The 7,548-nt window shown below is 46.2% G+C and overlaps 1 long non-coding RNA gene across 7 annotated transcripts in view; it reads left to right on the top strand.

Moving 5' to 3' along the window:
• LOC307181340 overlaps positions 1 to 7,017 on the top strand; it is a 1,758,975-nt gene extending 1,751,958 nt beyond the window's left edge. For all 7 annotated transcript variants that reach the window (XR_013826453.1, XR_013826454.1, XR_013826455.1 and 4 more), the window contains one exon: positions 6,940 to 7,017. This is a non-coding gene — a long non-coding RNA (uncharacterized lncRNA). The remainder of the gene's footprint in view (positions 1 to 6,939) is intronic.
• Positions 7,018 to 7,548: the final 531 nt, after the last annotated feature.

Consider the following 7,548-nt stretch of genomic DNA (forward strand, 5'->3'; position numbering starts at 1 on the left):
GAATTTTTTAAGCTACAGCTACACATATGTTCATTAAGGGCCTTGGGAAGTAGGCAGAGTCCAAACTTTAGATGATTGAAGTCTTCAGGGTCAGAAGCACTCACCACCAGCTTCCCTTAGGCTACACTTTAACTGTCATTGATAGATGATGTCAATAAAAATATCTATTCTTTTTCAGATTATTTCCCCTTATAGGTTATTGCAAAATGTTGAGTGTAGTTCCCTGTGCTATACAGTAGTTCCTTGTTGATGATCTATTTTATACATAGCAGTGTGTATGTGTTCATTCCAAACTGTTAATTTATCCCTCCTCCCACCTTTCCCCTTTGGTAATAATAAATTATAAGATTTTATACTTCTCAGAAATGGGGGAGCTGAAAGAGAGGTATCATTTTCAATGGAAAAGCATTTAAAACAAGATTGAAGGTTTAACCAAGATTATTAGCTGTACATCCTTGGAAAGAAATCACTTCGTTTCTCTAATATTGACCTGACAAATAAGACAAACCTTTTCACTGAACTTGCTTATAAAAAGTGATGGAAATATCAAATGGAAGTGTTAAAAACATCTTATTTTACCCGAGCCTTATACACTGTTCTATGTTAACTACAGTTTGGCTCACACATCTGTTCATTGAGGTTACAATAGTCTCAATTTCTGTTACTGATCCTCCAGAGTGGACCCCAACAAGTGTCCCCCTGCCCAGTGTCATTGGGGCCAACAGATCGAGACTGAGTTTGGTTCACAAGCAAAGGAAACTTTATATTTTGATCAGAGAATGGAGAGGTGAGAGCATGCACTACCCCGTGGGCTGTGGGCTGGGCTGCTGTGTAGAGATCCTGTCAGAGTCAGTGGGAGGGAGGGAGGCGGCGGAGCTCTCGAGGGCCGGGTTGGCTGTAGCTCAGGCTCTATATCGTGGAGTCTGCACTGGGCCCCAGGAGCTGAGGTGTCGACCCAGCCATTCTGCACTAGGAAATCTGGTCTGAAGTGCCGGGTGTGGAACCTCTGCATGCGGGACCCTAGGAGCACGTGAAATTAGACAAAGCACAAAGGATAAAAAAGGTTAGACTTGACTTTATTGCCCAGATTCTATTTTTATCTCCCAGGGATTTTTAATGGGCTTTGCTGGGGACAAACCCCTCCTCTGCCTTTTGTCCCGTTCCTCATTCTTGGAGTGCTGAGGGTGCAGACCCTTCTTCTGTAACTGCTGAGTGCTGAGTTGGGAGCCCTCATACCCTGGGGCGAGGGTCAGAGCTTCTCCCCAGCAGCCTCCCGGTGACGTTGATTGTCCCCAGGACCCCTGCCTCCCTGCTCGTCCACCTGAGCACCAGCATTGGAAGTGTTATAGATTCTAATGACCTTTAAGGGTCCAGGAAAGAGATGTGCAGAGACGCTGTGGGGGCCGGTTTCACCCCGCCCCACATTTGTTCGGCCACCTTAGGCTGACCGTCTCTGCCAGCCTAGATGCTCTGACCAGTAGTCTGCGCTTTCTTCAGTTAGGCCCCTGAATTAACGTACAAACAGCACCAGGTGTCAGAGTCCTGCCCGCTCAACTCCCAGACAGTCCAGGGTCAGTGGTGACCAAGGACCATGATGGCTACTGAGTCAACAGCCTTTTGAAGTAAACAGGAGTCCAGCCGGTCTTATTGGCCACCATCATCACGGTGTCTGTAGGCTTTTCTATGGTGACAGTGTGGTATACTGTTCCCCCGCCAAGATTATTAGCTCCCCTCTGGGTGCAGTAAGTCCTGCAAGCAGTAGTCTACTCTTTTGGGACACACTCTTGTTGTTTTATGAGAGAAACTCCAGGTCAAGTGATGTTCACACGAGTCGTCATGGTGCCCTGTTGCCCCCGGTTATCTCTCTGGATGTTGGAGTTGGAGGGCCTCCTCACTCGAGGTCGGTGTGCCCACGGAGCGAACCCTGCAACTTCAGGGCATGGTTGGTGGTTAGGATCACCACGTGGGGTCCTTTTCCCTTAGGAGGGAGGTGGCCTTTTGGGCTGCTGATTTCCAGGTTTTTAGATACCGCCAGTATCTTGGCCAGATGTGGCAGTGGGCCAAGCCCCTTAGTGACCGTAGTTTATCCTACCTGGATGGCATTCTTGCATTGTTCCATTTCAAGTGGTCCCAGTTTTTGCACTAATTCTCCAATGGCGATTCACCTTTCACCGGGATTGTAAAGATCAAAGGGTTTAGCTAAATTAGGGAGTTCCAGGGCAAGGGTCTGAATTGACTGCTCTTTCCATTCTTGAAAGGCCACTTCTGGATTCTATTCAAAAGGATCATCATCTTTTCCTTTCAGTGTTTCATATAGAGGCCCAGCTAGTAGACTGTAGTTAGGGATCCAGAAGCAGCAAACCCTGGCCTCCCCAGGAACCCCTAAGCTGTCTTCTAGTTTTAGAAAGGGGTAAGGCTGAAAATGGTTTCTTCCCTTTCCTGGGATGGGCTTCTCTGACCTTCTGTGAGAATGAAGCCCAGGCAGGTCACCGCAGTCTGTGATATTTGAGCTTTTTCTTGGACAACTTCTATCCTTTATTGGCTTGGTAGTTCAGAGGCCTCCTTAGTAGGGCTGGTGATCAGAATGTCGTCTGCATATTGAAGGAGGGTTTCCTTTTCCAGAGGTAGAACTTTTAGGTCTTTAGCTAAGCTTTCCCCAAAGATGGTGTGGGAATTTTTGCACCCTTGGGGCCAGACGGCCCGGAAGTATTGTTTTAGTTGTATGTAGAGTCCTGCCACTCACAAGCCAAAATTTCTTGTGACTCTGGGACTAATGGAATACAAAAGAAGGCATCATTGAAGACTAATACAGAATACCATGTCCTGGTGGTTGGTAGAATGACCAGCAGGGTGTAGGAATTAGGAGCAACTGGAGGTATATCCTCGGTGGCTTCACTGACTGTCCTGACATCCTTTACCAGGTCCCCAGCAGCCCATGGGGCTCTCGTGGTCAGACCAATCCCAGAATATGGAGCTCACCTGGGCAGGTACCCCACCCCCACCCCAGCCCACGGGGCTCTCGTGGTCAGGCCCCTCCCAGGATACAGAGCTACCCTTGCAGGTACCGTGGCAGGGCTGGGCACACAGGAACCGTGCACATAGCCCTCATTGCAGAGCACCCCCAGCTCACCTGTCGCTCAGAGCTGACACAGAGCACCTCAGAGCAGGACTTGAACTAACAAACAGCAGCTGCGACAGGTCTGTGACCCTGGGCATCACTCCGTGAGGCCTCCCTCCACCTGGTCTTCCAGAGACTTCCACTGCACCCGGGGCAACAGGCCTCTGTCTCCAACCACCACCCACCCCTCCTCTCCCTGACTCCTGGGTTCCTCTCATTAGGAGAGGGTTTTCTTGAAGTTGTCTCCCACTCATGGGCCAGATAAAATGATTAGAAAACAAGCCAAAGCTGCAGCCCCTTGTCTATCCTGACTCTCAGGAGCCCACACCTGTTCCTTGGACCTGGCCGGTTCAGCAAGTTCCATTTTCTGCAACTGTGAGCCCCTGAGGGGTGATGATTGGCTGACCTGGGCAGCCTTACCGTGCCGGCCAGCCCTCCCCAGGTGTGCCTGGGTTGAGATCAATATAAATACCACTCCAGGCAGCAAGAGCCCCTGCAGCCGTGCCTGACGCCATTTTCTCTGCCCTGTCAGCAGTCTCGCGGCTGGGCTGGTGGGAGGGAGTGAGAGGCCACGGCTTTGTGGGTGGCCCAGTGTGAGTGGGGCTCTGCTGGACTTTCTGCAGCAGTTGCCAGGCTGCCACCTGCTAAAGAAGAGGATGTGTCACCCATACCTGCTGCTGGAATTTCTCCCTGGGCAGAGGTGAGGAAGGAAAAAAGCAGTGGGGGCAGGGACAGGACGGGTATCTCAGGCAGGGAAATGGAAATCTTCCAGAAGAGCACCCAGGGCCAGGACCATCCTGGCTGGCCTGCAGGCACCAAGTCGGCCGGCATGCTGTCACTCGTGTGGCTCTATGGCCCTTCCTCTAGGCTTTCAAGTCCTTGTATATATTCAGGTGTTTTACCTGGGACGGGTGGGAATAGTTCAGCAGCAACTGGCCTGGGGCTCAGCTCACGTTTACTCACAGATGCCTCGACACGGTGCCCCAGCTTTGCAATGAGGACGCTTGTTGCGTGGGGGCTGCTGGCTGAATGGGAGACGATTCCCCACCACTGACCAACTTCAGAATTGTTTACAACTGGAGCAAGTGCCCTGATACGGTTTTCCTCTGTGTAACTGGTGGGTTCTGTGTTTTTTTCTCTTTTTCGTTTTTGGTTCAAGGTAGATTTTATTCCTCTTTTTTGTATTTACAGATATAAGCATGGAAATAATTTATTCATATAAATACATGTATGTGCAGGGAATAATTGTTTTTTCTGTTTTATTTTTTAAATTTTACTTCTTTTTAATTTTGAATTTTATTTTATATTTTTATACAGCAGGTTCTTATTGGTTATCTATTTTATACATATAAATGTATACATGCCAATCCCAGTCTCTCAACTCCTCCCACCACCACCCCCCAACAGCTTTCCCCCCTTGTTGTCCATACGTTTGTTGTCTACATCTGTTGCTCTATTTATGCCTTGCAAAATGGTTAATCTGTACAGTTTTTCTAGGTTCCACATATATGCATGAATATACAAGATTTGTTTTTCTCTTTCTGACTTACTTCACTCTGTATGACAGTCTCTAGATCCATCGACGTCTCTACAAATGACCCAATTTCATTCCTTTTCATGGCTTAGTAATATTCCATTTTATATATGTACCACAGCTTTATGCATTCGTCTGTCTGTGGGCATTTAGGTTGCTTCCATTACCTCGATATTGTAAATAGTGATGCAATGAACATTGCGGTGAATGACTCTTTTTGATTTATGGTTTTGTCTGGGTATATGTCCAGTACTGGGATTGCTGTATCATATGGTAATTCTATTGTTAGTTTCTTAAGAAATTCCATATTGTTCTCCATAATGACTGTATCAATTTATATTGCCAACAATAGTGGAAGAGGGTTCCTTTTCTCCAGACCCTTTCCAGCATTTTTTGTTTGTAGATTTTCAATGATGCCTATTCTACCAGGTGTGAGGTGATACCTCATTGTTGAATCCATTTCGTTGAGCAAGGGGTAGCTCTTGTCTATTACATATTTGGCTTATGGAATGGTATCTGTGCTAATTTCAAACTCTGCTTTTATGCAGCACCCCAACTCACCTTCCCCCTTAAGCAGGCATAAGTTGGTTTTCTAAACTTGAGACCCTGTTCTGTTTTGTAATTCAGTTCATGTGTAGCCAAGTTCACATTCCGTGTATTAGTGATACCTTATGATGTTTCTTTTTCTGTGTGACTTATTTCACTTAGAATCATCGTGCCTCAATCCACTCATTATGCTGGTAAGGGCCTGGTGACATAGATTTCATTGCTGAGTGGTATTCTGTTGTACAGAAGTACCGCAGCTTCTTTATCCATTATTTGCTCTCTGGGATATTTAACTTGTGCCGTAGAAGAGATTCCTGTAAAAAGAGCCGTCCCAAATTTTGGGGTTGCTGTGTCTTTTTGATATTAATTTCCCTAAGCTATAGGACCATAAGTGGAAGTGCCCTAGGCTCTGTTGCTTTGTTTTTTAGATGTTTCAGGAAACACCATACACTTCTCCCGAGTGTCTGTTGGCAATTTACATCCCGCCCATCAGCATAACAAGGCTCCCAGTTCTCCATGGCCTGTCCTGCCTTTCTGGATTTTACACTTTATTCTGATGGCCCTTTTGACTGGGGGGAAGTGAGACTTCATTGTAGTCCAGATTTGCTTTGCAAGCTTGCTTGGTTGGCCAAAAAGGGCGTATGCGTTTTTTCCTGAATATATTCAGGAAAAAACACATATGCCCTTTTGGCAAAGTGCATCATTGTGGACGTTCTGCCTCTTTTCCTATGCTTTCAATGCAATTCCAGTCTACCTCCTGAAATCGGTATCCTGCAATTCTGCCCCGCTTTCAAGTCCTCTTGGCAGCCTTACTTCAGTATATTTTTGGACGATAGCTGTCATTTATAACTCTGCAGGTTTGTGAATTACAGAGCCCCTGAGCTCCTTTCTTCAACTCACTTTCTTGTGAGCTGGCCGCAACACTGCAGGATGACTTCAGGCCCTAATCTGTTTCCGCCACGGCACGCTGAGCCTTTGGTTAATTCCTCTTCCTAGTGGGAAATGAGAGTTAAATTTGCCCGTCCAGACACCTCCAGCTAGTCTCTCATTGGTTCTCGCTATTCCTGTTCATCTTCCGCAGAAATTGCAAACTGGGCCAAACAGGAGGTTAAAGGCACTGACTCTCCAAGTCGGGAGAGTGTTAGTAAAGCGTCTGGAATGTTGCACCAGGGTACCAGGGGAGGAAAACTGAGACATATTTGAACACGTCTCCCGATCACATGGTTGATCATACTCTGGGTTCCACATGCATGTTTTAGCTGAAGGAAGAATACCTTAAACCTGGAGAGTTGAGACCCGTGTAATGGGTACCATGCAATATGACTTCAAAGGGTCTTCATTTGCTCACCGAACCTCTCCAATCCTATCACTGCTGCGTTTATGCCCCTGTACACATGCTTGATTCTCTTTTGGAGACATAGCAATCCATAGGTTTTACGATACTTACTAGTCAGGTACATTCTTACGCGTTTAATATGCGGTGTTGAGTCCATTTCGTTGAGCAAGGAGTAGCTCTTGTCTATTCCATATTTGACTTAAGTAACTTTATCTGTGCTCATTTCAATCTCTGGTTTTATGCAGCACCCCAACTCACCTTTACCCTTAAGCAAGCATAAGTTGGTTTTCTAAATTTGAGACCCTGTTCTGTTCTGTAATTCAGTTCCTGTGTAGCCAAGTTTACATTCCGTGTATTACTGATATCTTATGATGTTTCTTTTTCTGTGTGACTTATTTCATTTAGAATCATCATACCTGAACCCACTCATTGTGCTGCTAAGGGCCTGATGACATAGATTTCATTGCTGAGTGATATTGCTTTGTAAGTAAATACCACAACTTCTTTATCCATTTTTCACTTTCTGCGAATTTGAACTTGTACTGTGAACGAGGTTCTTATAAACAGAGGCGTCCCAAACTTTGGGGTGGCTGTGTCTTTTTGATTTTAATTTCCCTAAGCTATAGGACCATAAGTGGAAGTGCCCTAGGCTCTGTTGCTTTGTTTTTTAGATGTTTCAGGAAACACCATACACTTCTCCGGAGTGTCTGTTGGCAATTTACATCCCACCCATCAGCATAACAAGGCTCCCAGTTCTCCATGGCCTGTCCTGCCTTTCTGGATTTTACACATTTTTCAGATGGCCCTTTTGACCGGGGGGAAGTGAGACTTCATTGTAGTGCAGATTTCCTTTGCAAGCTTGCTTGTTTGGCCAAAAAGGGCGTATGCGTTTTTTCCTGAATATATTCAGGAAAAAACGCATACGCCCTTTTTGGCCAAGTGCATCATTGTGGACGTTCTGCCTCTTTTCCTATGCTTTCAATGCAATTTCAGTCTACCTCCTGAAATCGTTTT

This window comes from Stenella coeruleoalba (assembly GCF_951394435.1).
Source record: "Stenella coeruleoalba genome assembly, contig: scaffold_40, whole genome shotgun sequence".
Classification (NCBI taxonomy): Eukaryota; Metazoa; Chordata; class Mammalia; order Artiodactyla; family Delphinidae; genus Stenella; species Stenella coeruleoalba.